This window comes from Salvelinus sp. IW2-2015, unplaced genomic scaffold, assembly GCF_002910315.2.
Source record: "Salvelinus sp. IW2-2015 unplaced genomic scaffold, ASM291031v2 Un_scaffold1993, whole genome shotgun sequence".
In the NCBI taxonomy this organism is placed as follows: Eukaryota; Metazoa; Chordata; class Actinopteri; order Salmoniformes; family Salmonidae; genus Salvelinus; species Salvelinus sp. IW2-2015.
The window spans coordinates 100,460-110,015 of record NW_019943343.1 but is presented as its reverse complement, the minus strand read 5'-3'; positions in this window follow the sequence as shown (position 1 = coordinate 110,015).

Sequence of the window (9,556 nt, the reverse complement as noted above, 5' to 3'; positions counted from 1 at the left end):
GTATACATATGGATTTCACCACAGCAATAAATATCATGCATTAACAGGTTTCTGAGCACACAACAATTATTAAGCGTGAAATGTATATAAAATGCCCTTTTTAAAAGATATATATATATTTTTTTTGGGGGGAGATGTCAGCGTATAAACAAAACATTGAGCACTAGAAATCATGGACAAGAAGTTGTAAAAAACAGAGACAGTCCAGAACAGATGTTGATATTGTGGTTTGAACAACGTTTCAAATGTTTCACAATACTTTTCAAGGGTCACATGTTGAAGGAATTCAACTGTTCATTTTGTCTGTGTCAAAAAATGGCAATCTATTTCTATGTGGCCCAGTCCAAAAGTGATGCCACTATTTAGGGAATAGTGTACCATTTTCCAGACACAATAACAGTGGCTCACATGACACCGGTCAATGAAGTCTGCCCTCCAGTCTACTGTCTACCAGGCAGAGAAATCTATAGACCAACGGTATGGTTCTTTATCATTCCTGCTATTTACACTTATTCAGGGCCAGCTTTAAAGCCTTTTGGGGGCCCTAAGCGAGATTTAGTTTGGGGACCCCCACCTCGCAGCAAAACATTTTAGTGGCCCCTCCACTTCCGGTGGAGAGGACACATTTTTAGTTCTGAAGTTACTTTCCTTGCAATTCTACCAGAGGTTGCACCACAGGTCCCAGAGTGGTGTGTGTGAAATTATTTTTGCTGGGGCCAGTCGTTTTTCCTGATCTGTAACCTAACCGGTAAAACTCCCAGATCCTTAATATGCTTTTATGATGTGATTAATCAAGTTGTTAATAAGCTTTAATACTGGGCTATGAATGGGACAAAGAGCCAAATACAGTGCATTCTGGAAGTATCACACCCCTTGACTTTTTTCCACATTTTTGTTGTGGTTACCAGTTCTGAATTTAAAATTAGATTAAATGAGATTTGTGTCACTGGCCTACACACAATACCTCATAATATCCAAAGTGGAATTTATGTTTTGTAGACATTTTTACAAATTAATAAAAAATGAAAAGCCTTGAAATGAGTGTTAAGTATTCAACCCTTTGTTATGCAAAGCCTAAATACAGTTGAAAGAGTAAGAATTGCTCTTAACCAAGTCACAGTAAATTGCATGGAACCCACTCGAATCAAATATTATTATGTCACATGCCGTCGAAATACAACAAGTGTAGGACCTTACTCGTAAATGCTTACTTACAAGCCCTTAACCAACACATGCAGTTCACCAGAAAAGGAGTTAAGAAAATATTGCTAAATGACTAAGTTAAAAAAAAATTAAAACACAATAAAATAACAATAACAAAAGCTATTTCAAATCAAATAAATGTTTATTGGTCACACTACACATGGTTAGGCAGATGTTTATTCGAGTGTAGCGAAATGCTTGTGGCTCTAGTTCCGACAAGTGCAGCAATATACACTGCCTCAAAAAAAGTAAAAGGGAAACACTAAAATAACACATCCTAGATCTGAATGAATGAAAAACATTCTTATTAAAAAAAAAATATTTACATAGTTGAATGTGCTGACAAACAAAAATCACACAAAAAATTATCAATGGGAAATCAAATTGATCAACCCATGGAGGTCTGGATTTGAAGTCACACTCAAAAATTAAAGTGGAAACACCAACACTACAGGGCTGATCCAACTTTTGATTGTAATGTCCTTAAAAACAAGTCAAAATGAGCTCAGTAGTGTGTGTGTCCTTCACGTGCCTGTATGACTCCCTACAACGCCTGGCATGCTCCTGATGAGGTGGCGGATGGTCTCCTGAGGGATCTCTCCCAGTGACCTGGACTAAAGCATCCGCCAACTCCTGGACAGTCTGTGTGCAACGAGACTGTTGGTGGATGGAGCGAGAATGCATGTCCCAGATGCTTGCTCAATTGGATTCAGGTCTGATGGGAAGGGCGGGACCAGTCCATAGCAATCCAATGCCTTCCTCTTGCCAGGAACTGCTGACACACTCCAGCACCATGAGGTCTAGCATTGTCTTTGCATTAGATGAACCAGCGGCCAACCGCACCAGGCATATGGTCTCCACAAGGGGTCTGAGGGATCTCATCTCGGATACCTAATCGCAGTCAGGCTACCTTCTGGCGTAGCCCAGGAGGGCTGTGCGGCTCCCCCAAAGAAATGCCACCTCCACAAAACATGACTGACCCACTGACCAAACCAGTCATGCTGGAGGGATGTTGCAGTGGGCAGCAGAACGTTCTCCACGGGTCTCCAGTACTTGTCACGTCTTGTCAATGTGCTCAGTGCTGACTGCTTTCATCTGTTGAAGAGCACAGGGCGCCAGTGGCGAATTTGCCAATCTTGGTGTTTCTCTGGTAAATTGCCAAAACGTCCTGCACGGTGTTTGGGGCTTGTAAGCACAACCCCCACCTGTGGACGTCGGCCTCATACCACCCTCATGGAGGTCTGTTTCTGACCGTTTGAGCAGGACACATGCCCATTTGTGGCCTGCTGCGAGCGTCATTTTGCAGGCTTTGGCAGTGTCCTCCTTGCACCAAAGCGGAGGTAAGCGGTCCTGCTGGCTGGTTGTTTGCCCTCCTACGGCCTCCTCCACGTCTTCCTGATGTACAATGGGCCTGTCTCCCTGGTTAGCGCCTCCATGCTCTGCGACACTACCGCTGACAGAACCAGCAAACCTTCTTGCCACAGCTCGCATTGACCGTGCCATCCTTTGTGTGACGGCGGGTGCGCGATCCCTTGGTGCGTTCGTCTGGTTCTTGTTCTGCTCTTGGTTTGTTTGGCATAATTTTTTGGCACGTGTAGTTTAAGACAACCATAGTGTAGGCCTTGGCAGCCAGCTAGTGGGCGCTACGACTCAGATAGAAACATGGGAACAACTTTGATGGGTGGAGGCACAAAACAACAATTCTGAATCATCATACGACCCAAGTAGCTCCCCTCACACAAGATATTGTAGAGTTAATTCATTTAATCGCAGAAATACCAATGATCATACTTGATAAAGTATAAGATATCCTATAGATAAAGATCAAAGGTGAAAAAAATAGACCAGTAAAATACACAGGAGAAGAAGAACCTAAAAAATGACTCAATAAAATGATCACCTAATAAATATACTAAAAAGTCAAAAGGAACAACAAAATACAAAAACAACCAACACAATATAAACCAAACCGACACTCCAACACCCATGACATCAACAATTTCCCCAACCAGTAATATACCAGTCCTCAATAAACACCCACATACACCAAATACAACTTAGTATACAAAGACGTAAAAACCGACAGGAGAACGAGAAAAAAAAGAAGAGGACAAACAAAAATATAACTAATAATACTAAAGACTGAACTATTAATAAGAAAATAAACAACAAATGAAACATTAAACAAAAAAAAAAAAAAGAACAAAAAAATAAAGAGAGGTAACTGAGAACAAAAAAAAATAATATTACAAAAAAACAATAGAAAAAAATAAAAAAACAACAAAGAGATTAAAAGAAGTATGAAAGAGAAAAGTACAATATTAACACTAACAAAAATATAAAACAAAAGATAAAAAGAATAAATAAAAACTAATATCCAAACAATAGAAAAAAAGGATGATTTAAACAACCAAGGGATAGACAGATTAAAAGCTGTGATGGTTGTAAAACATAAAAAAAAAAATAGGAAATAAAAAAAAATATGACATAAAAAAAAAAAAAAAAGGCCACAAAAGTACAAAAATACCATAGAAATCGATAAAATGAAAAAAAAAAAACAATAAAACAATATAAAAATAAAATGAATAAAAAATCAAAAAGAAACCGTATAAGTAAAATAATGGAAGTGACAACAAACATCAAATAGAGAAATAATGAGAAATAAAATGAATAACAACACACTTAAACAATAAAAAAAAATGTATCTGGTGACGTTGATGGAAAACTAAAACTGACGATAAAGTATAAAGAAGAGTAAAATACTCAAAATAAAACAAAACATAAATACATAGGAAAATGAAAAAAAACACTTCAATGAAAAAAAATAAGGATAAGAAAAAATAAAAAAAAGTATACAAAATCATACAAAAGCACAAAAATAGAGTTAACAAACACTATTAAAGATCGAATAGAAAAAAAGAAAAATATTACTTAAAACAAACTTTAATTCACTGGTAAGAGGAAATATCTGAAAAACAGTTAAAATAAAAAGACATCAATAAAGAAACAAATGAACAAGACTAAAGCTATATCTACGTATCCAAAACCTGAAGACTTTGAAGGGGATAGAAGGAGATGTCAGATGGTACTGGATGAAGTTGGGGGAAATCTAGGTGGACCGCAGGTGCAATCTGATTGGCCGGGATAGTGTCAGCTTCTTTTAGTGAGGGGAGGTCTGGTAGGGAAGCTAAGGTGTGTTCTGGAGTGACAGCGTATGGGGTATCCCAGTGGGTCGTCCTGGATGTGGAGAATGACGAGTCACTGGGAGTGGTTGCTTAGTGTCGGGTCTTGGGCAGACTTAGTCGGATCACCAGCGCTCTGGATATGAAGGATGGGGATGGGGGTCTCATGGAATGGGGTAAACTTATGGACTCCAACGTCGTATCGTCTGATTGGGTGGATAGGATGGCGATCGTGGTAGCTAGGAGCAGTGGCTCTCCAGCGCTTGAGGACCGTAATGTGGAGGCCTGTCTCGGTGTGACTGGTTCTTTTGTTATTGATCCGGGTGATGGGGAAGGAAGGCGTTATAGATATGACTGTGGGGATTACCTTAGGGGTGTCAAGTGGAATGAGGCTGCACTATCTGGAGCCACTTTGTGTGGTGGTGATTAGACTTCCTCTCATGCTACCACTAGAGTGAGAGCACCGCCGAGCATTCAAAAAGTGACCAAAAAACATCAGCCAGGAAGCATGAGGAACTGAGAAAGTGGTCTGTTGGTCACCACCAGCAGAACCAACTCCTTATTGGGGTTGGTTCTTGCCAATTGCCTATAGAATTTCCACTTTTGTCGTATTCCATTTGCACCTCAACTAGCATGTGAAATTAAAGTTATTGGTCCAAATTCAGTGTTGCTTCCCAAAGGTGGACAGTTGATTTCACACGATAGTGTGATTTTGACTTGGAGTACATTGTGTTGTTTAAGTTGTTCCCTTTATTTTTATGAGCAGTGTTAATATAACAAAGTAAATCTAACAATTCCTCCAACAACTACCTAATACAACAAAATCTAAGTAAAGGGGATGGAATAAGGAATAGTGTACCATATAAATAATGGATGGGCCATCGACCGGACCGGCATTAGACGAGAGTGCAATAGACTGTATTAAATACAGTGAGTATACATCTGGGATGAAAGTGCAAGATGTGTAAACATCATTATATTAAGTGGCATATAGTGACTAGTGATCCATTTGTGAGGGTGGCCATGAATTTCAAGTCTGTGATTGTGCAGCAGCCTTTCGTGTGTTATGGATGGATGTTTAACAGGCTCATGGCCTTGGATAGAGCTATTTTTAAGTCTTTTCGGTCCCAAGCTTTGATGCAACCTGTACTGCAACCTTCGGCCTTACTGGATGGATAGCGGGCGTTGTATCACAAAAGCCAAGTTAACAAAACAGATCACACAGACCATTTCGTAATCCCACCCTAACCCGCACGCCAATTCTGGTTTCTGAGACTGGTCATGGGTGCACTCCTCATATCCTATATGGTCCGTAAACGATATCATACACTAACGATATCATAAACCACCATCGATAAACAAACCTATCTCACCCAATGGCTCTTCGACTCTGTCAATCACCACATTCTTATCGGTCATAAACCACCACATGCCTGCCAAGACTGCACCTCACTCAACACCCGATATCAGTTCAGTGTTGGTTCAAATCAGAAGGCCTGTATGTCCGACCCTGCAGTCTCTATAGGGGGTGCCAAAGGTCAACGCGCTCTTTTCTCCACACAATGATGGTCGCTCTTTGCTGCTGGTGATTCTTCTGATCCACCCACACAGACGAACACCATTTTGTATAACTTCTGCGCCCTTCTTTGGTATCACTGTGTTAATAATCTAACCTCCAGACGAGCTTTTCAATGCCAGTATGCAAGTTAATTTGCAAGTAAAATGCAAGTTAAAATCTAAATGTGCATGCCTCTTCAATAGATCGCTGCCCCACACTCATGCCCGCACCGTCCAGCATCACTCACTCTGGACGGTTCTGACTTAGAATATGTGGGGCAACTAGCAATACCACTGCTAGACTGTTAAACTTCTCCTTTCCAGACTCACATTAAGCATCTCCAATCCAAAAAAAATCTAGAATCGGCTTCCTATTTCTCGTAACAAAGCATCCTTCACATCCCCAAACAACCCTCTGAACGGCGACCACCGACCAGAGCTCGCATGTCATTTACAAAATAAGCCTCCAAACACCTGACTCAGCAAATGGATGGCAGTCTATCATCCCGTTTGTTCAAACAAAGGCCCCATATACTACGCACCACTGCGACCTCTGTGCCGCTTCGTTGGGGCTGGCCCTCTCTCACCACGCTCAACCACTCCAGGTCATCATATAGTTTTTTGCTAGGTGAAGCCCCGCCTTATCTCAGCTCACTTGGTCACCATCCAGCAGCATCTCCACATTACCCGATGCCATAAGAGCTAACGCTGCCGCCTGGACAACGTACACCATACCCAAGGCGAGAGCCTGGGATTAGTTCCTATCTCCTCTGCTTGGTGTTCTCACTCCAATGATCTCTTCCATTCATATTGGCCAGCCTGTTTCCTCTCCTAGCTTCTCCTGTCTGCCGGATGACACGGTAGTGAACTTGGAGAGATAAGCTCGAATTAAATCTATTCGTAAGAGAGCATGGGAGATGAGTCAGTGAAGACTTCTCCTTATGGAAGCTCGGGAACTAAGAACCAGTTTCTTTTAAAAAAAAGGCCAAAAAAAAATAATAACTCATAACCTCCACCACCCTGACCAAACAGCAAATAGAGACATGAAAAGCTCGGTGAGTAGGTTCCAAGAAGAGCGCGGCGTACCGCACAGGTTCAGAACGTTTTGTACACCGGTGTTGAGTATACATTAGATCCTATATTGATAAGATAGCGGCCATCGCAACTGCCGTCGAGTCCCCATGACTGTTATTTAGAGGTTTGTGCGCTGCGCTTTGCGAGCGCCCGAGGCATGGCGTCTACTGTGCAGCGCTCATCTTCTGCACATCTATCACTCCAGTGTTTAATTGCTATATTGTCATTTATTTCGCCACTTAATGGCCTATTTTATCTGCTTACCTCCTTTATCCTACCTCATTTGCATAACCACTGTACTATAGACTTTCTATTGTATTATTGACTGCATGTTGATTTTATTTCCGAAAAGTAAGGTAACTACTAGTGTATAGTTGTTTGTGTACGCACATGCATTTTGCTAATATATCATTAAAGGCCAAAGGTTGACAGTAGTTAAAATGAGGGAGAACTTGTTCTAACAAGCCTACCTGGTTACATAAAGCCTCCGGTTGATCAGGGGACACTGTTGTGTCGTCAGCCAACTTAATGATGGTGTTGGAAGTCAATAGCTTGCCCGCAGTCGTGGGTAACCAGGGAGTTTACAGGAGGGGGAAAAGTACACACCCCTGAGGGCCAGCATTGAGGATCAAAGCGTGGCAGATCTGTTGATGACCTAACCCTTACCACATCGGCGCGGCGGCAACCCGTCAGGCATGTCCAGGATCAGTTGCAAGAGGGAGGTGTTTTAAGTCCCAGGGTCTTAGCTTATGAATGAGCTTCTGTGGGGAGCACTGTGGTGAGAGATAATAGAACAAACTAAGCTGTAGTCATTATGAACAGCATTTCTCAACATAGGTGTTTACTTGTCCAGGTTGTGAAAGGCAGTGTGGAGTGCAATAGAGGGATCTAATTAAAAAAAAGTGGGGGGCTGCGGGGAGGTGGATTTTCTCGCTATACAATTTGTATTTCATATACCTTTGACTATTGGATGTTTCTAATAGGTACTTTAGTATTGCCAGCCTAATCTCAGGAGTTGATAGGCTTGAAGTCATTAAACTGCGCAATGCTTGAAGCCACAGCGAAGAGCTGCTGGCAAATGCAGGAAAGTGCTGTTTTGAATGAATGCTTACGAGCCTGCTGCTGCCTACCACCGTCTCAGTCAGACTGCTCTATCAAATTATAGACTTATATATAATATAATAACACCACAGAAATACGAAGCCTTAGGTCATTAATATTGGTCAAAATCCGGAATACTATCATTTCGAAGAAATGTTTATTCTTTCAGTGAAATATCGGAACCAATTAGTATTATCTAGCTGGTTACATTGCACATACCTACCTTCAATGTTATGTCATAATTATGTACAATTCTGGCAAATTAATTACGGTCTTTGTTAGGAAGAAATGGTCTTCACACAGTTTGCAACGAGCCGGGCGGCCCAAACTGCTGCATATACCCTGACTCTGCTTGCACAGAACGCAAGAGAAGTGACACAATTTCCCTAGTTAAAAGAAATTCATGTTAGCAGGCAATAATAACTAAATATGCAGGTTTAAAAATATATACTTGTGTATTGGTTTTAAGGAAGGCATGGATGTTTCTGGTTAGGTACATTGGTGCAACGACAGTGCTTTTTCCGCGAATGCGCTTGTTAAATCACCCGTTTGGCGAAGTAGGCTGTGATTCAATGATAAATTAACAGGCATCGCATCAATTATATGCACCACAGGACAAGCTAGATAAACTAGTATTATCATCAACCATGTGTAGTTAACTAGTGATTATGTTAAGATTGATTGTTTTTTATAAGATAAGTTTAATGCTAGCTAGCAACTTACCTTGGCTCCTTGCTGCACTCGCGTAACAGGTAGTCAGCCTGCCACGCAGTCTCCTCAGGGAGTGCAATGTAATCGGCCATAATCGTGCCGATTACCGATTGTTATGAAAACTTAAATCGGCCCTAATTTATCGGCCATTCCGATTAATCGGTCGACCTCTAGATAATACCCAGGCGAAGGAGATGGGACTGTATGGAAGGGAGTTTAGCCCAACGGTAGTTATTCCTGTAAATCCACCATGGACTCCCGCTTCCAGTAGTTGATCTAGAAGATTTGGAGAGACTACAGAAAGACAGGGAGGGTGATGATCCAACTGATTGGAGAGACTACAGAAAGATAGGGAGGGTGTTGATCCATCTGGACAGACTACAGAAAGACAGGGAGGGTGATGATCCATCTGATTGGAGAGACTACAGAAAGACAGGGAGGGTGATGATCCATCTGATTGGAGAGACTACAGAAAGATAGGGAGGATGATGATCCATCTGATTTGTTTAAGAGAAGTCTGGATATTGTGTATCAGGATTTTGTGGCTATTTACACAGATGGTTCAAAAGATCCAAGGACAGGACGTACTGGGTCAGCATTTGTAGAGCAGGAATGTGGGGTGGAAGTCAGGAAATGTATTACAGATCATCTGGCTGTATATACGGCGGCGCTGATGGCCATACTGTTGGCCTTGTAGTGGGTGGAGGAAGTTAAGCCAGACAGAGTAG